This window comes from Pinus tabuliformis, chromosome 9 (genome assembly GCF_031772625.1).
Source record: "Pinus tabuliformis cultivar Carrire ecotype Pingquan chromosome 9, CPIR1, whole genome shotgun sequence".
Lineage (NCBI taxonomy): Eukaryota > Viridiplantae > Streptophyta > Pinopsida > Pinales > Pinaceae > Pinus > Pinus tabuliformis.
In genome coordinates this window covers 232,526,434-232,545,182 of record NC_142307.1, presented here as the reverse complement: position 1 = coordinate 232,545,182, position 18,749 = coordinate 232,526,434, and positions in this window count along the sequence as shown.

Sequence of the window (18,749 nt, the reverse complement as noted above, 5' to 3'; positions counted from 1 at the left end):
TTCCTAAAGGGAGCTAGCAGTGGGCAGTGGGGAGCTTGGCAGCAAAAACTGTGTAATTCCTTGAGGGAGCTGGCAATGGACTGCTGGTAGGAAAAACTACGCTGATGTTGGGAGGCTGGTGTGTTGACAACCTCTGCACAGTTTTTGAGTTGAGCAGACTGCTGGGCTATAAAGGGCTTTCTTATGAAATATGCACAGTTTTCCTGGTGAGAAGCCGACTAACTAAGTGATGGGTTGGCTGAGAAAACATCACAATTTTTTGAGGTAGACAAGGATAGGCACTTAGTGTCTTTCTAGCCTGTCTGTGCAATTTTCTCGGTCAGCAGAGCAAGCATGGTCTGCAACATCTGCGCAATTTTTTAAGGGAGACAGTCCCGGGGTGACTGCTTGGTCAAACTCTCTGGTTGAACAATAAGAGGGTTGATTGATAGGTTTGAGGGAATCGCAGCTTGAAGTGGCTTGCTAGGTGCTTCAACACTTTTTTGGGTGATAGTCAGTTTAGATGATGGTGGGGTCAAGGTTTGATTGTTTGAGGGTGATCTAGTCGTCAGAGCTTCAACAACATGACTAAGTGTGTGAGCAAGTGAAAATGTGCATACACAATCTTGCAAACACAAACTCACATGAATTGACGATGAGACGACTGAAACCATCCAAACACACATGCTCAACATGACTAACTGGCGGTTTGAGTCAATAAGCATGATGTTTGTGATCGATCATTGGATGACCACGACGACGCTTTTGCTACAATGTGTACAACTCTGTGTGTGAGTGCAATAGATGTTTACATAGTGAACAAAACATGTGCACACGAAGGAGAGACCCTGTGTATGACCAAAGCATGGTTGTAAGAAAGACATTGTTACCAACATGCAAAAGCTAGCCATTGAACGGTTAAGTAAGGCGGTTGCAAAGACTCACACAAGCCCACAAGGTGAGCTCGAGTGTGTGCAATCATCAAGTAAAAACTCAAGGGAGGCTCTGAAATTGAATGCAAGCCAAAATTTTGGATAGTGTTGCAGCCGCTACAATAGATTCCATAGCCAAATTCCATAAAGGTAGTACATAAATTCAAAATCCTCGTAAATAATCCATCAAGTCTATAATATTACTTTTATTGAGTTTGATAATAAATATTTGATGGCAACTGGCCCTACAGGGAAGTGAAACCATTGACTAAATGAAAGTAGGATAATAAATCATTGAAGAAGGCTTAACGCCAATGGGTTTTTATGAACTTGTCACACCAAGTTAGAGATGCGTAATGGGTAAATGATGGGAACTTAGCTAACAAGGAAGTAAAAATTTTCAACAAAATCAAGATGGATTTTTCTGTGGAATTTGCATCTATGGATAAATAAAATTTCCCTAGGTGGGTAGCTATACCTAGAACAACAGATTTAAAGCATTTAACCCTTTTCTATAGAATATAAACAAAAAAAGGGACCTACTTGTTATCTTTTTCTTTCCCTTTGTCTCCTTTGTATTGCTCTCGTCACTCCTTCTTGAATTTAATCCCCTCGACAAGTACTTGCAATCATAAGCAGAGGACAAAAACCAATCAAAGCAAGAGATCCATCTACTATAAGAAAATGGAATTGAAAGTATTTATACATATAATCATCATACATATAGACAGGAATATGGGAAAAGGTGTAAACAACTTTGTTAAGTAGAAGGAAGAGTTACAACCATGAACTCCGATCCAGTGTCACTTCTCCAGCTTGAGTTCCATCCAACATCACATTGAAAGCATAACACTCCAGTAGCATAACAATACTTACTTAGAATCTCGAGCCTCACACCAATAGTGTCTCCTTACAAATTCTCAAATTCCAACCCTTGATCACTTGGATGAGTGCTCAATTTATAGGAAAATGGAGGTGGTTTGGTCATAAATGAGGGTATTGAATGGCCTTCCAAACTTAGAGTTAGCTTCCATGGAGGAAGGGATGAGAGGATAGTAGGTTACTTGACTCATTCCCTATCCAATTTCGTGCTCATAGGAGATGATAAGCGTGGGAATCTTCTAGAAGTCTCCATAAGATAAGAATATTCCCAAAACCCTATGAGGATCTTGCTCAATCTCACCCAGCATAGGTCAAAGTGGGCCTAGGTGCACTAAAATTCACCCTTGCATGGGCCTACATGCACTGAAGCACATTTACCCCTGACCAAGGATGTGTTGGTCCCTCAAGGAGGCATTTCTGGAGGGCTTCAGGCCAGGAAACTTTTAGGGAAGGAGGCATTCAAAGTGATGACTTGTCTAGGGCATGTAACAACTAGATTAGGGTTTGAAAAGCCATAATAGTATTGATCTAAATGTTGGGAGTGATGTGCCCAAATGGATCTGTAACAGGGATGGAAAATCATTCAAATATACCTAATTCCAATTGGTTATGAACTTCTTACACCATGAAATTCTTAGTTACGATAGCCCGTAAGTGGATTTTGAGTAAAATCCACACACAGGGTAGAAGAAAAATGAAAACGTCCTTGACAGACATAAATTTCGCATTTCTTAGGTAGAACTGTGAGAAAAAATGCAGAGATGGGTTTTGGAATTTTTTTACCAAGAATCCATATATCCATTTTTCATTTTGCATGTCATGATCACTTAGACGATTGCTAAATTTATAGGAAAATGGAGGTGGTTTGGTCATAAATGAGGGTGTTGAATGGCCTTCCAAATTTAGAGTTAGTTTCCATGGAGGAATGAATGAGAGGATAGGAGGTTACCTAACTCATTCCCTATCCAATTTCAAGCTCATAGGAGATGATAAGTGTGGGAATCTTCTAGAAGGCTCCAGAAGATAAGAATATTCCCAAAACCCTATGAGGATTTCACTCCATCTCACCGAGCGCGGGCCAAAGTGGGTCTAGGTGCAATGAAATGCACCCTTACATGGACCTATCTACACTGAAGTGCATTTACCCCTGACCAAGGCTATGCTGGTCCCTCAAGGAGGCATTCAAAGTGATGACTTGTCTAGGGAATGTAGCAAATGGATTAGGGTTTGATGAGCCCTAATGGTACTGATCTGAATGTTGCGAGTGATGTGCCCAAATGGATCTGTAACAACTACCCCCTAAAGAATGAATTTGAAAAGGATAATGTCGAGTGATATGCTTTACGATGTGATGAGGAGGTTTCGAAGTGGATGGTGACCTGCATCAATTACAATACATAATATCATGACATTTTAAATTTTTCATGAATTTCTAAGGGAAGGCATACCCATGCTCAACATATAAACTTTCATTACAAGTACATAGATGGTCGTCTATAGATATAGACCCATGATGGGATGACCATCAGTGTAAAGCCATTATACAAATGTATTAGTACTATCTTGAAATCGCAGCTTAGATGGATGAAACTAGATCCAGGGTCTTCTACCTCGTTCAATTGTTTGATTAAGTATGAGTCTAATAATGTGAATATGTGATTTGAATTTAAACATGGGAGGACACCGTCTGATTACTAGTGAATGATGTAAGCCGTTAAAAAACACGAGAGAAATCACTGATAATAATAATGATCCTCAAGGTACTGCAGTAATTCTGCATGGTGTGAATATATGTTTTGATATCGAACAACATACAAAGTCTTTCAGACGAAGGCCAACGATTTCAACCTATTTCCGGAAGCGAGAAACTTTCAATTGATGTATGCAAGCCTCAAGCTACTGAAAGGGTGTTTCTATGTCAACTTCTTGGATAATGTGCTGATGTCAACAAGAAGCGACTCGTCACATGAGTGTGTTGATGTATCCCACATCAACAACACGAAATGAGTGTAATTACTTTTGGATATGGAATGTGATTGACGACACAAGGTTCAGGAATGGCAGTCATGGAGATAAATTTTTGAGTATTACAAAGGATGAATTTTGATTGAGTGACTTCTCTTGAACATGTTGGAGACACTGAATGAATTGGCAGCATTGGCCCAAATTCAAAGTAATGGATGGTATGATAGACCATTGGTACGATAAACATCAAGTACATAACCCAACCCAAATAGTCACAGTGATGAAGTGAAAGTGTCATATTCAAGAGTGACCTACTTCCATAAAGTGGTTTACCCCTTTTCCCATTTTTCCATGTCATTGCTGACCAATACCTATTTATTTTTTATCAAGCTTGAGGAAGATAACATATGCTTGTTGTATAATTCCACCCTTTGGGTGAATCCATTGTTATGTGATTTTTTAACGAGTCTAGCGAAGGAGAAACTAGACCTTGCCATTATGAACAAATTTGTTGCTATTTGATGTTTTAACAAGTTTAACGATAATGATAACTCGGTCCTTTTCATGTTTAGAGAGTTTAAAAAGGGACAAAAAGAAAACTCCACAAGTTCTTTTTAGTAGATTTGTCTCTTAAGTCCAAAAAATCATAAAATAATATGAGAGAGAACCTATTGACCATGTTCAATCAATGTATTACTTTTTTGTAAATAATCTATCTCAGTCTGGAAAAGGGTTAAACTTGTACTGAGTATATGTCATTTCCAATACGTTAACGAGCTAAAAAGGACAGGCGCTCGACAATCTTTTCATATTTTGAGTCTAAAAAGAGCTTAAAGAGGACTCCAAGGGGGTTCCTTTTTCAATGTTTAATAGAGCTCAAAAAAGAGATAAAGTATGCTTTGTGGTCAAAGTAAAATTCATGATCGTGCACGTCAAATACTGTAAGTTAACTGTGAATCTTTCCAAAGCAACACCAAATCAATCAAACATACCTATTTCATTGGAAAATAGTTAAATACTAAAGTTTACTCTTTTAATGATCATGAAATAAACATAAAACAAGAATTTACCATGTCATTTTCAACATTTGATATTTACCATTCAATTTGTGCTCTGAACCAGTTCTTTACCTCGATCTTCAACATCTGATTGCAAGACATTATGTGCATCATTTCTCGTGTCATCTAGACTAGGTAGAAGATCTACCCATCCTCTTTCTTTTCATGTCATTAATTTACAGTTTCAGGCAATTTTTTTGGGTTTTTAGGGCCCCTGGGCTTAGAATATTTTTCCCTTGGATCAATGCAGCCTTCCACATCAAGAACGACACTGCAAAGCACCCAAATAGAAGGGTATCTTCTTTGTAGTGCATTGTCTCCTTGCCTAGGTTGTGCTGGGTGTGTTTCACAAATTTGTTTCACCTGTTTGGCCCAAAATTTCTCCAATTTTTTGCATGAAATGGATCCTAACTAAACTTATCATTTGATTTCAGGCTTTCATCAGATCAGAATGTCTATTACTTGGCAATAAAGAGAGCCTGAAGAAAAGACATGGTTTCCATAAATGATCTAGGTACTATTGAGGTCCTCAGAAGCTGTGGGTTGCTCAAATACTTCAAGTTATCCGTGATGATGCAACTGTTGGGCAACAGATCTAGCTTAAAGCCCAAGTTTTGGTCAATGTGATGTAAAGACCCCACGAAATGCAAGCACAGAGTGCGAGAGTCTAGGGTTGTCCTCCCTAAAATAATGTAATTTAGTGTAAGTTGAGTCGGCCTGCCCATGGTCCGCAGACCATGGGATTGTATATATAGAGTGAGGCTCTAAGTGTAAAAGCAGTCTAAGTTTGGAAGAGAAGATAGAGGCAAAGGCATGGTTGGAGGATAGAAGTGGATCTGAAGGTATAGGGGTGTAGTAGTAGATAGAGGCTCTGCATCTAAGTGCACAGAGGCCTAGTAGAGCCCGCATTTGAGTGCGCGGGCCCCTACAGCTGAGTGTGCAGGGTGGAGTCGATTCTATATTGAATTGAACTTCGAAGGAATCATTAACAAAGATAAGTTGGTTTGGCATATTGTGCATCAAGTCCATAGATCTGTATTTGAATTTTATGTGTTGATGGTATCTTTTTATTTATATGCATGCACTTGTATGTATTCTTATGAATGGAAAGATTCTAAGTAATTAACGAACCAAACCTAATTAAGGAAGACTTGGGTAATTAACATTAGTTGCAATGCGGTTGGAGCTGCATGAAGGTAGTCCCACAAAATGCCATAAGCTTGCTAGTATGCGTAATATAGTAAGCATGAAGGTTGAATTAGGTACTGACCTCCCATATTAGACATCCCCAAGGTGCGAAACCTAGTTCTAGCACCCTCCCATACTACTTCAGGTGATACCTCAGTCCGTGCTATGTGGACTGTTGCCGAAAGGGCAAGTAGTAACGCGATTTTCTTGGCTAAACTCACTGTTTAACCTAGGTTAGGCCCCACTTAGCCAACAAATGGTTACATTGATAGGACCTGGATCTGCCTAAGGGATGTCTGATGTTGTGCCACTGGAACCCGACAAAGAAGGAAATTAAAGAGTGGTTGGACAAAAATATTCACAAGTTTGCAACACAGGAAAACAAAACTCCACAAGTATCTGAGAAAATTTGGCTAGATCCCTACATGTATATGGAAATCCACGAGATTTTCTTTTCATCCTTTCCTTCTAAGCTGTATGAGTGGATCACAAGGATAGTCGACAGCCAGGGAAGGTGTAAGCTTGACCAACCCATAGTGTGGACTCCAGAATTAATGCCTAGACTAGAGGCATCAGAAGCCAAGATCACGCGAGCTGTGGATCATTGGCTTGACCAGATAATAAGGGGATTTATCATTGAGTTCATGATAGACATGACCATGAGCTACAACGAAGCAGAATGATATTTTCTCAAGGGACCGCTAGGTAAGTACATTAAATCTTTGAATACTTGGATTAAGATGTTTTTATGTGAAAAGCAGGTTATGTGAATACATCAATGTTTGGAATGATGCATCTACAAAGGTAGCCGGGAATTAGAAAATAGTCCATTAATTTCACTGTCATGAGGAAGCAAGGAAAAGCTCACTCGGTTCTCTCTGAGAAGTGTGGTCCGTTTGATAAGGCAGTGCATTCCACAGTTACCACCTCGACCCACTCCACCACCCACTTCGCCTCCTTCACCTCCATCTCAACCCACGCCGCCTCCACCACCCTTGTAGCTTAGCATGGCGAGCACGATCAAACTACCTATATTTAGAGGAGTAGGGAATGAAGATCTGGAGCAGTTCTACTTCGTGGTAAGAGCAGTATGGGAAGCGCAAGGGGTTACAGATGACAACTTTAAGAAGGCTACATTAGTAAGCATGCTACAGTATCGTGCATTAACATGGTATATTAAGCACTCTAATGACCACCCAAATGTAGGGATAATAGAGATCCATAATGCGTTGAATAGAGAATTTAGCTGACTGAAATCAGAGACACAGTTAATCATCGGGTTTAAAGAGATAGTGATGCTCCTGGGAGAGATCCCCTCGGATATAGATTAGCAGCTGAAGAGTATGATCTGCGAGGCTAATATGATGCTAACGGATGTGCAGCACCGCGCATGGTTTATGGCATCTATGACACCACACTTGAGGATGGCGTTGTCACAATAGAAACTTTCAACCTAGGCTAAAGCGTTGGAAATGGAAATGAGGTTGCATGAGACCCTGATACAAGATCCTGGATTGGGAGTTCAACAAATCCACGTGTAACTACAAAATCTATGCTTGGAGATGCAAAGTTTGAAGCAGGATAGGGCACTGCGGCCATAAGGATCATTGTATAGTATTCGCAAACTACTTGGCTGGAAGGGGACCATTGTCGTTGAGACAATAAGCATAGGCAGGGCTAAGTGTGACATCCGCGTTATGGTGCGCGATCTGTCAGATAGGAGGAAAACACACGATAGACAATTGTCATTTATTGCAGAAGTATACACAGACTCCCTAGCAACTATTTTGTAATTTATGTAGGTCGGTAGGCCATGATGAGCACACTTGTCGTAGTTACAAGCTAATGATGGATCGGACCCTAGACTACAGGATGTAGATAGACCCAGTTGCGAGGATGGCACACACTAGATTTTAGGGACGAGGTCGAGGACAAGGAGGAATGGGACTAGGAAGGGGCCGCAAACAGTTGATTTGCTACAATTTCGGAGGACTAGGGCACTGCACCCAAGACTGTACTAACCCAACAGGAATATCCTGTTCATATTGCGCTCAGTTTGATCATGAAATGATAGATTGTCCTGCATTGATCACACAGATGTGCGAGAAAGGGGTGCTCCAGCCTCCTCTAACTCAAAATATCCAAATGGTGAGGTCTAAACCACGTGAAGAAGATCCAAATGTGAACATGATGCTCAGAAGTGACACGACTACAAGGGAAGATAAGAGGAAGCAGCCCGAGGGAGATACATGGGTTCGCAAGGCTCTTGTAAAGGAACCTGAGTTCGACTTGGAATGCACAAAGGAGACATTTATGGAAGCTAAAAAGAGCTTCATGGAGGCCTCCACTTCAGGTACTAAGGACCAACCAGAGTTGGGAATGGCTTCTTCCATGCTTACTACCTTTCTTGATACATGCATGAAATTGTTGCGTGATAACAAGGTAGTTAAGGGGCTACAAGAACTTATCAACAAGTGCGTGGGATCAGAAGAACCGCGTGTAGTCCAGAAACTGGGAAACCATGCATTGTCCACTGGGAGGGAAATGAGATTGACAGCGCAGATTGGTGAATAGGAAATGGATCAGGTAATCCTAGACCTGGGTCTAGACATGAATGTGTTACCAAAGCAGACCTAGGAATGCATGGGCAAGCCTACATTGTAGTGGTCCCCTATTCAATTACGAATGGCGAACCAACAGAATATTGTGCCTATGGGGAGGTTGCAAGGAGTAACAGTTGATATTGAAGGTGCGAGCACACAAACGGACTTTGAAGTGATAGAGATTATCGATGAAAACAATCCCTATCCCATGCTGTTAGGAATAGACTGGGTGACTGATATGAATGGAGTCATCAACTTAAAGAAGAGGAAGATGATATTCCAGAAAAAGTCACTATGCTTAGTAATCCCGCTAGACCCAGTCGAAGGAGCACGCTACACTGAACCAATGCGTGACGATGAAAGTGATGATGAGCTGGATTGTATTTACCAGATAACTGTGCAAGACCAGGATTAGGTGAATCTGATCACAGATGGAAGAATCTTGTCGGAGTGTGACAGCTCCTGCACTTCAGATTCAGATGAGGAAGTAGAACGCTAGCAGAACTGGTTGCATGAGGTGACAACGCTAAATTGCAACATGATGATTAGATCACTGCATTGCATGATGATAGAGGCAAGGGAACTACCAACATATGATGGAGTGACATCAGTGGATGAAATCCTGCACAAATTTGAAAGCACAGTACTGGGACAGTAGCGGTACACTGCGCTGGAAAGGGCACTGGGCGCAACACCCGCTCGAGGGTGGAGTACACATCAGGAGACCATGCTAAACTGGCACGAATGTAGAAGGTGGAGGTGCTTATGGGCTGGAAACCCCCAGTGTCGAATGAGAATCGGGCAGCTAGGACAAAGAATCTTGTGCACTCACCTGTGTCGATGGCTGGAGACGTGAGTTGTGCAGTCCATGCCAGCACACCCCAGACGAAGGATCGACAATCAAAACCAATCGTAGCAGTAGGAAAAGTGATGCACACCATAAACATTCCACTTAGAAGAATTCGAGAAGGTATCTAGGATCTTGAACAAGATTCACGAGGCCAGACTAACTGATTATGACGTGCACGTACCAGCGGTTCGATGGGCCCCTACGGTCTTGTACAGGAATCTGAGCGCGGAGACAATCCCGAAGAGGACGAGTAGCATCGAGAACATAGTTTTGGGGGAGGAATCCTCACATAGATATAAAAACACGAAGGGACCAGGATGAAGGAATTATGTAGTCGTGTGGGGTCAAACATATGAAGATTCAGGAAGCCATTCGATGGGGGAACTGCAAGTTTTGCGAACTCGAGGATCAGGTATGACTAAGGATGAAAAGTGAACTGGACATCGAATCTACATAAATATGCCACGTCAATAAGCTAAGAATGACATGACAATATATGGGTCGAAGTATGACTACCATAGAAGCCTCCCACCGAGAATTTGTGGCTTTGCTACCATGGCTGCAACCGCACATTACTAGAAAAGGTAACCAGGGGAGCACACCGCATAAGGAAGAACGCACGGCGATGACTATTGCAATGCAAATTAAGGAGTGCCCACGGACTAGCCTGGAAGGTGCCTCGAAGTCACGAACAGGTAGTGTGACCACCTAACTAGTCGTAGAAATCACAGTCTCAGTGCTCCAAGCAGTTGAAAGAGAGCGCAGGACTATAAATGAATTTGTAGGGGAGCTGCACAATAAGGAGGTTACACGTAGGATCAGTATGTCATAGGGGTCACAGCCACACATGGGAGGTTTTGCTGCCATGCAGGTAGACTAGGAAGTGACAGTTGGGGTCATTGTTCATGAAAAGATATCCCATTTAAGACAACGAGGAGCGGGTGGGGGGCAATTAAGACACAGAGTCAAAACTAGATTTGGGACGATCTGCTACCAATCTCACATTAATGCATCGAATGAGGGGGGAATGGTCGAATTCAAATCCAAAAAGGCCTATAAAACATAGATGGTTATCGATCGAACAATCATTGGCATCTTGAGAATTCAGTGATTGCGCTATCAATTGGGTATGTACCTTACGAATTTATAGGCTTTGAGAGCAAGTTCAGTGTTTGAGACATTACCGAAAAAGACATAGGACTTCCCGAACAGAATAATTTCAACAACCGAGGACGCCATGTAGAGCCCTATGCTGCCAGTGGGGGATGCATCAGAAATTCCAAAACCGCCCTGGACACCAAGGTCCAAAATGGATCCACAGGCAGCAGGACAGATCCATATGTCTCCATGAAATCTGCGGTTTGGTAAACTGTCTATGGAGGGAAAAAGAAAGACTGTTAATATTGAGACAGATGATGAGGAGGATGATCACCAGGCGTTCATAGAAGAGATCAGGATGGATGAAGGAATGGAGGAAGACATTCAGCTAGTACGTGCTATAGCAAAACTTCCCAAGTATGTCCCTCCACGGAAAGGGAGAGTAAAAGTACACAAGGATTTGGATGTGATCTGAAAATCACTCTTGAGTGAACTCAGTTAAATAATTAATGAAAGAGGGTATTACATACTCATGTGCTAGTTTGTGTCTATGTTATTTTAGGCAACAGATCGATCAGATTGCAAAATACACAGACACTGGAGATAAGGAAAATAGCAAGAGAAACATAGTAAGCAAATACAAGAGCACAACAATTAATAAGGAGTTCACCCTATCCTCCAAGGCTATGTATGTGGTCCAGATTTCAGTGGTGGCCTTCTTTTATTCTTTCTTTAAAGCAGAGAATTACAATGAGGAGCTCAATTTGAGTCTACTGAAACAAAATTGCTTGGCAGGGTGGTTCTTGGATTCCCCAAGCCACTAGAGTGCACAGACTCTTTCGCTTTCCAAGTCTTGACCTCTCTGGTCTTTAATGGGAGGAGCCCAATGTGGTGCTCAATTCCTAATATATCCTCTCAGGGATTGCTTGAACCCCTCCAGCTTTCTGTCTGCTTGACGTTGCCTTAGGTCAGCTTGGCTCTCTGTCTTCTGCTTCTTGCTTCACTGTCTTTTCTTCGCTCTCGCTCTCTCTGTCTTCATTTCTTTCTCTCCCTATGTGTTCTTTTCTGTGTCTATTCATGGATTAAAGCCAATCTATCCCCAACTGCTCACTTCCTCTTCTGCCCCTATCGAATCGCCTGCTGTTGCTCACTTGAAGTTCCCTATCTCTGCGTCATCATCAATGGCTCACAGAGACTGGCCACTTGTCCTCTCGCGAACTCCGCCAGCTCTTCCTCATCGGTTCAGTTTTCCAGTTACACTGTGGTATGACTCATCTGTCAACTCAGTGGTAAAATTGAGTTTAGAATTCTTTATGCCGCAGCTTAATCCCCTGTCAAATCTGGTTTCTCCATTGAGTGTAATCTTTGTCGTCAGATATGGAGCCCCCAGATCCTACGATATTCGCTCATTTTGCACAGTTGACTTTCTCAACTATTAGCATGCAATGAGCGGTGGTTTTATCTCTCATCTGTCAAACACACGTCATGCAATGAATGGAATTTCTCATTTTCAGCCAAATCCACTTATCGCCTGATTTGAATGGGATCCAAAAGACTGTCAAAGAACCATGACTATATTAGGTCAGGACAAATCTCTAAAGAATTCAGAACTGCGATAAAAAACACCCCTGAATCAGTGGCAATGGAAACTAGCATGGAACGATGAGGAACTCAGTCAAAGCGCACTGACCAAGGCCCATAGAGACTGTGCAGGAGGTCAAAGTAGCCCCTGGGAGCCCTGGATCAGGAAAAGGAGGTGGATTTTGATGTGCGATTAGCGCTGGGAAAACAGGGCCAAAATGGATGAGTCTCAAGCACTAGGTGACATTGGGAGCCAAAGAACTGCGGGAAAAAAGCGAAAAAGTGCTAAAGGACAAGGTGGGACCGACACTCTGAAAAACTGGTGGTATTGATTGGGGTGCCCTCAAACGATAAGTAGTTCTGGAGAAAAGCGATCCCATACATCGATCGACATGTGGCAAGTGAAGGTGAGATAAAACCACCATTGATCGCGTGCTATCAGTCGAGAAAGTCAACCACGCGGAACACATGTATGACGTTGGATCTAGGGGACCCAGATCCGATGGTTGAGATTGTGCCTGATGGAGGAAGTGGAATCGATGAAGGAACACACCATGTTTTAGAAGGATTTGGAATCTGTTTGACTGCCACGGTGGAGGAAAGGCTTCATCCACGACATAACTAAAGAAACGAACTGACGAGGCAGGCTCGTGCTGTTTACAGGAGGACATGTGGCCACTCCTTGAGCGTTCATGATGATGCCGAACGGGGAACTCCAAGCGCAGCTGTAGAAGGTGAATCAACAGAGGCAGAAGAGGAAACGAACAGGCATGATTTTGAATGGCTTCAAAGCCATGAACAACAAAAAAAATACACATTCAAGTTAGAGAACAGTTCGAGAGACGAAGAAAGAATATAGAGAGACCAAAATCCCTAGAGGAGGAAGGAATACAGAGAGAAGACTGTGAAGCAAGAGCAGAAAGAGGACAGAGGGTCGAGCTGACCAGAGGTAGCGTCGAGCACCATAGGCTTAAGACCTCTGAGCCATCCCATAGAGTATCTAACTCGGCTGAGCATCACATTGGGCTCTCCATTGTAGACCAGAAGGTCACAGGGCTGGTAGGAAGAAGAATTCTCTGTACTCAAGTGGCTTGGGAAATCCAAGGACCATCCTGCCACGCAAACCTACTTCAGGAGAACTCACATTGAGTCCTTGCATTGTAGTTATATGCTTAAAGACACAATAAAACAAGGCCACCACTGAAAGCTAGACTAGTGATGCAGCCCTAGAGAATAGGGTGAGCTCCTTATTAAAATTCTTGTGTCTTTGTGTTTTATTACTGTATTTCTCTACTGTCTTTCCATTTAAATGTCTGTGTGTTGGCAATCTGATCGATCTTTTGCTTAAATAACACAGAACACACACCAGCACATGAGTCTGTAATACCTTTGTTTAATAAATCTTCAACTGGTGGCACTCATAGGGTGATTATCATATCAAGTGGTATCAAAGCTATAGGTTGTAAGGTTAGACAAGCTTGTGTTGGTTTATTTGTGAATGCTCACTAGATCAAAGCTCAAATTAGGAGAAGGAGAGTTGGTGGAAACTAATCCTGAAATTAGGAGAGTCTATTCTCGGAAGACAATGTCAGAGGAAGGTTCTATGGGGCCAGACCCTTCATAAAGAGTTTCCTAGCTATAAAGTCTATGCTAGAAGAAATGTATAGGGACTTTAGAAAGCCCAAGGATGGAGATTCATCAGGTTCTAAACAAAATAAAGAAGAATATGAGTCTCATTCCCATGATGACTCAAAAGGAAAGGGGAAAGAGGAAAGCTTTCTCACACCTCCTAATAGCCCCGTGCATAATAAGAAAGCATATTTGATTAAACTAGAAGTTAAATTTGATTTGACTATATATGATGGAGAGCTAAATACTAAAAAGTTGGATAATTGGATTAGATAAATTGATGTGTGTTGCATGGTACAGAACATAGACTCAGACAAGAGTAAGATTTAGCTGGAAAGCCTATGCCTAGGAAGCATTGCCTTGTTTTGGTGGGAAGGCAAAACCCAAGCTGATATGAAAAGATATGGTAAGACCATCTCTGTCTGGAGTGAATTTGTTGCTGTAATCAAAAAGAAATTCTATCCATTGGCCTACGTGCAACAAGCCATGATGAGTTGGAAAACTCTTCGGTAATTGAAAGGGAAAAGTGTGCAAGGGTATAGTCAAGAGTTCAGAAAGAGAACATTGATGTTGGGTATCTCATTAGACTCACCAGAGACTCTTTTGAAGTACATTGGTGGTCTACACAACTACATGAGGCATACCATCCTCATGTTTAATCCCACTAGTATAGATGAGGTCTTTGCACAAGCTACTCATCTAGAAGCTAGAGGAAAGAATGGAAATCAAGAAGTTGGGGGACAATCCCAACCCACTGTAAGCAAGAGCAAGGAGAAAAGAAAGCAGAAGTGGAAGCAAGGAAGGCTAACACTGCACAGAAAGGAAAAGCTTCATGCACTCACTGTAAAAAGGAGGGGCATGATGATGAGCATTGTTGGATTCTGCATCCAGAGCTAAGACCTAAGAAGTCCGAGGGCAAGAGGAAGAAGACTGCTGTAGCTATTCAGAAATATTTGGGGTTAGACTTGGGAGATAAAACAATCATTGTAGCCACAGGTATAAAAGGTAAGAACTTTGAAGCATCTACTAGTAATTTTGTTCAATCTATTATTGATGAAGAACATAAAAGAAAAAGACATGAGCTTTTCCATATTCCAGTTATTTCCAAAAATCAAAAGATTGATACTTTGTTTGCAAGTGGCTCACAAGTAAATCTAATTTATAAATAAATTGTAAAGAAATTGGGATTAGCAACTACACCTCATAAGAAACCATACCCATTTGGATGGTTGAATGATAAAGCACAACTACAAGTGACTAGACAGTGCAAACTCAAGCTTTCTTTTGGGTCAGCATTTGTAGATGAGGTTGAGTTAGATATAATATCTTTGGATATATGTGGAATTGTTTTAGGAAGCCCTTACTTGTACGATAGAAAGGCTATTTTCTATAGAGCTGAGAACAAGTATCTACTTGTTAAATATGGAATCGAATACTTTATAAGAGCTCATAAGCTCAAGAATAATTATACTCTCATAAACTCAGGACAGATGAAAAGAATGATAAATTCATGTAAACAGTTCTTATCGATGCTTGTAAAGGAAAAGAAACCTGATAAAACCAATGTATTTGAGAGCTGTAATGCTGATCAGCAAGATGATATAGAAAAGGTTGTTTCAGAGCATGATGTCTTGTTTCAAGAACCAAAAGGTTTGTCACCCAAAAAGGAAATAGTACATGATATTATTTTGCAGCAAGATGTTCCATTGCCTAACATTGGAATGTATAGGTTGTCTGCTTTAGAGAATGCTGAAATCAAGAAGCAAGAGTAGGAGTTGCTCGAGAAAGGGTTCATCAGGCCTAGCACATCACCATGTGGGTCACCAATCGTTTTGGTAAGAAAGAAAGATGGCTCATGGATAATGTGCATTGACTACCAAGCACTGGATAAGATAACAATAAAAAATCGTTATCCCCTTCCTTGCATAGATGTTCTTTTAGATCAATTAAAAGAAGCTATTTATTTCACCAAGCTAGATTTGCATAGTCGATACCATCAGGTCAGAGTTGCAGAGCAAGATGCATGGAAGACTGATTTCAAAACAAAGCAGGGATTGTATGAATGGCTAGTTATGCCTTTTAGCTTAACTAGTTCTCCTACTACTTTCATGAGATTAATGAATGATGTACTCAGACCTTTTCTTGATGATTTTTTTATTGTGTATTTGGATGACATTCTGATTTTTAGTAAAATGTGGGAAGAATATTTAATGTTAAGAAAAAATTAGATGTTTTGAAAAGAGAAAAACTTTATGTTAAACTCTCAAAATGTGAATTTGGCAAAACATCTCTAAACTACTTGGGTCATATAGTAGGGGGAGGTGAATTGAAAATAGATCCCTCTAAAGTGGCGGTGATTGTAAATTGGCCTAAACCCAAGTATGCTACAGAAGTGAGAAGCTTCTTAGGAGAAGCACAATATTGGAGGAAGTTCATTTCTAACTTTTCCTGAATTGCAGCTCCCTTACATGCATTAATAGGATTGAATAAGGTGTTTCAGTGGGGAGGAAAACATCAGAAAGCCTTCAACACCTCGAAAGAAAAGATTAGTACAACACCTATATTAGCAATGCCAAATCTACAAAGACAATTTGAGATCCAAACTGATGCCAGTGACTATGCCATGGGAGCAGTGTTGACACAGCACGGTAAACCCATATGTTATCATTCTGAGGCATTTAATCCTGCAGTAGTTAACTATCCTACATATAATAAAGAATTGTATGCATTAGTTGAGAGTGTGAAAAAGTGGAAACATTACTTAATGGGCAAAGAGATGGTAATACATACTAATCATCAACCACTTCAATACCTACACTCCCAAACTAAGTTGCAGCAATCAAGACATTACAGATGGATGTGTTTTCTACAACAGATTCATTTAGTCATCAAATATAAAAAGGGCATACATAACAAGGTTGCAGACATGTTATCTAGACCCATTATAAATGCATCTACCATACTTAAGCATAATTTTGTGCTACACGAAAGATACATAGAACAATATGCTCCGGATATGGACCTTAAAGATGTATATGCAACTTTGAGTCAAGGAAAAAGAGTAGAAGAATTGGACTATCATGTGAAGGACCGACTCTTATACTATTGTGGGAAACTCTGCATTCCACAAACTGAGAGGGTAAAGATAATTAGGGAAGCATACACTTCTCTAATATCAGGTCACTTTAGGGTAAGTAAAATAGTTAAACAGCTACAAAGGCTCTACCATTGGCCGAAAATGAATGAGACAGTTTCTAGATATGTAAGAGGGTGTGCCATGTGTGCCAAAATCAATCCCAACAATAGAAAACTAGGCTTGTACACTCCATTGCCAGTTCCTTCTCACCCTTGGGAAAGTGTTTCCATGGATTTTGTTGGAGGACTGCCTAAATATACAAAAGGTCATGATTATATATATGTTATTGTGGATAGGTTCAGCAAAATGTGTATTTTGATACCTTGTAGTAAACAGATTACAGCTGAAAAAACTACAAAATTGTTCTTTGAACATGTATTGGTTCATTTTGGATTACCCATTTCCATTATATCTAATCGAGACACCCGATTTGTGGGGAAGTTTTGGTCGAGTCTATGGGAACTGATGGACACCAAATTAAAGAAAAGCATAGCTTTTTATCCACAAACAAATGGCTAGATAAAAGTAGTTAACACGACAGTGATCCAGTTATTGAGAGGATATTGCAGCAAACATCATAAGCTTTGGGATGAACACTTGTGTTATGTGCAGCAGGCTTACAACAGAGCCAAACACTCTTCTAAACAGAGATCTCCTTTTGAGACCTGTTTCAGTTTCACACCAAGGTATCCTTTAGATTTTTTCTTTGGTAAAGATACCATGGTTGATAGACATAGTGACGTGGACAAGGAAACTAGGTTCATTGAATAGATCCAGGAGATCCACCAGGCAGTACAGGAATAGCTGGAAAAGAGCTAGGCCAAGTACAAGGCTAGGCATGATAAGCATTGAATGGAGCATAGTTTTCAAGTTAGAGACCAAGTCTGGATGTATATCAGCAAGGACAGGGTGCAAGGTGAAGGTAAAAAGCTAAAACCTATCAGGTATGGACCCTTCAGGATACTTGAGAAGATTGGTGAAAATGCTTTTCGCCTTGATCTACCAGCTTACATGCACATCTACTTAGTCATAAATGCAGATTTCTTGAGGTTGTTTGAACCTTCAATGATTGAGGACCCTAAAGGGTAGAGTCAATTCCCTACTGTTGATGACCTGCTACCTGAATATCTTAATGAATTGCAGGAAGACACAGTGCTGGACAGGAAGGTAAGGATGACACACAAGGGAGATGTGGAATACCTTAGGATTGGGCTCAGAGGTTCAAAGCTGAGTAGTGTGAAGTGGATTGAGATTGGACAAGTGAGAAAGCAATACCCTCACTTAGATGATGCTTGAAAACCAACTTTTGGTGGTCCAAAAGCGTTTTTTTCAGTGGGAAGGTCGTGATCTGAATGGGATCCATAAAAGACTGTCAAAGAACCATGACTGTATCAGGTCACGACAAATCTCTAAAGAAATCAGAATTGCAATCAAAAACACCCTGAACCAGTGGCAATGGCAGCTAGTGTGGAACGACGAGGACCTTGGTCAAAGCGCATTGACCGAGGCCCATGGAGACTGAACAGGAGGTCAAAGTAGACCCTGGGATCCCCGGATCGGGAAAAGGAGGTGAATTTTGATGCGCGATTAGTGCTGGGTGAACAGGGCTAAAATGGAGGAGTCTCGAGCACTCGATCGTCTTAGGACCCAGAAAACCATGGGTAAAAAGAGAAAAAGAACTAAAGGACAAGGCGGGACCTGTGCTCCAAAAAACTAGCGTTATTGATTGGGGTGCCCTCAAATGATAAGCAGTTCCTGAGAAATTTAAGCGATCCCATACATCGATTGACATGTGGCAAGTGGAGGTGAGAGAAAACCACCATTAGTTGCGCACTATCGGTCGAGCAA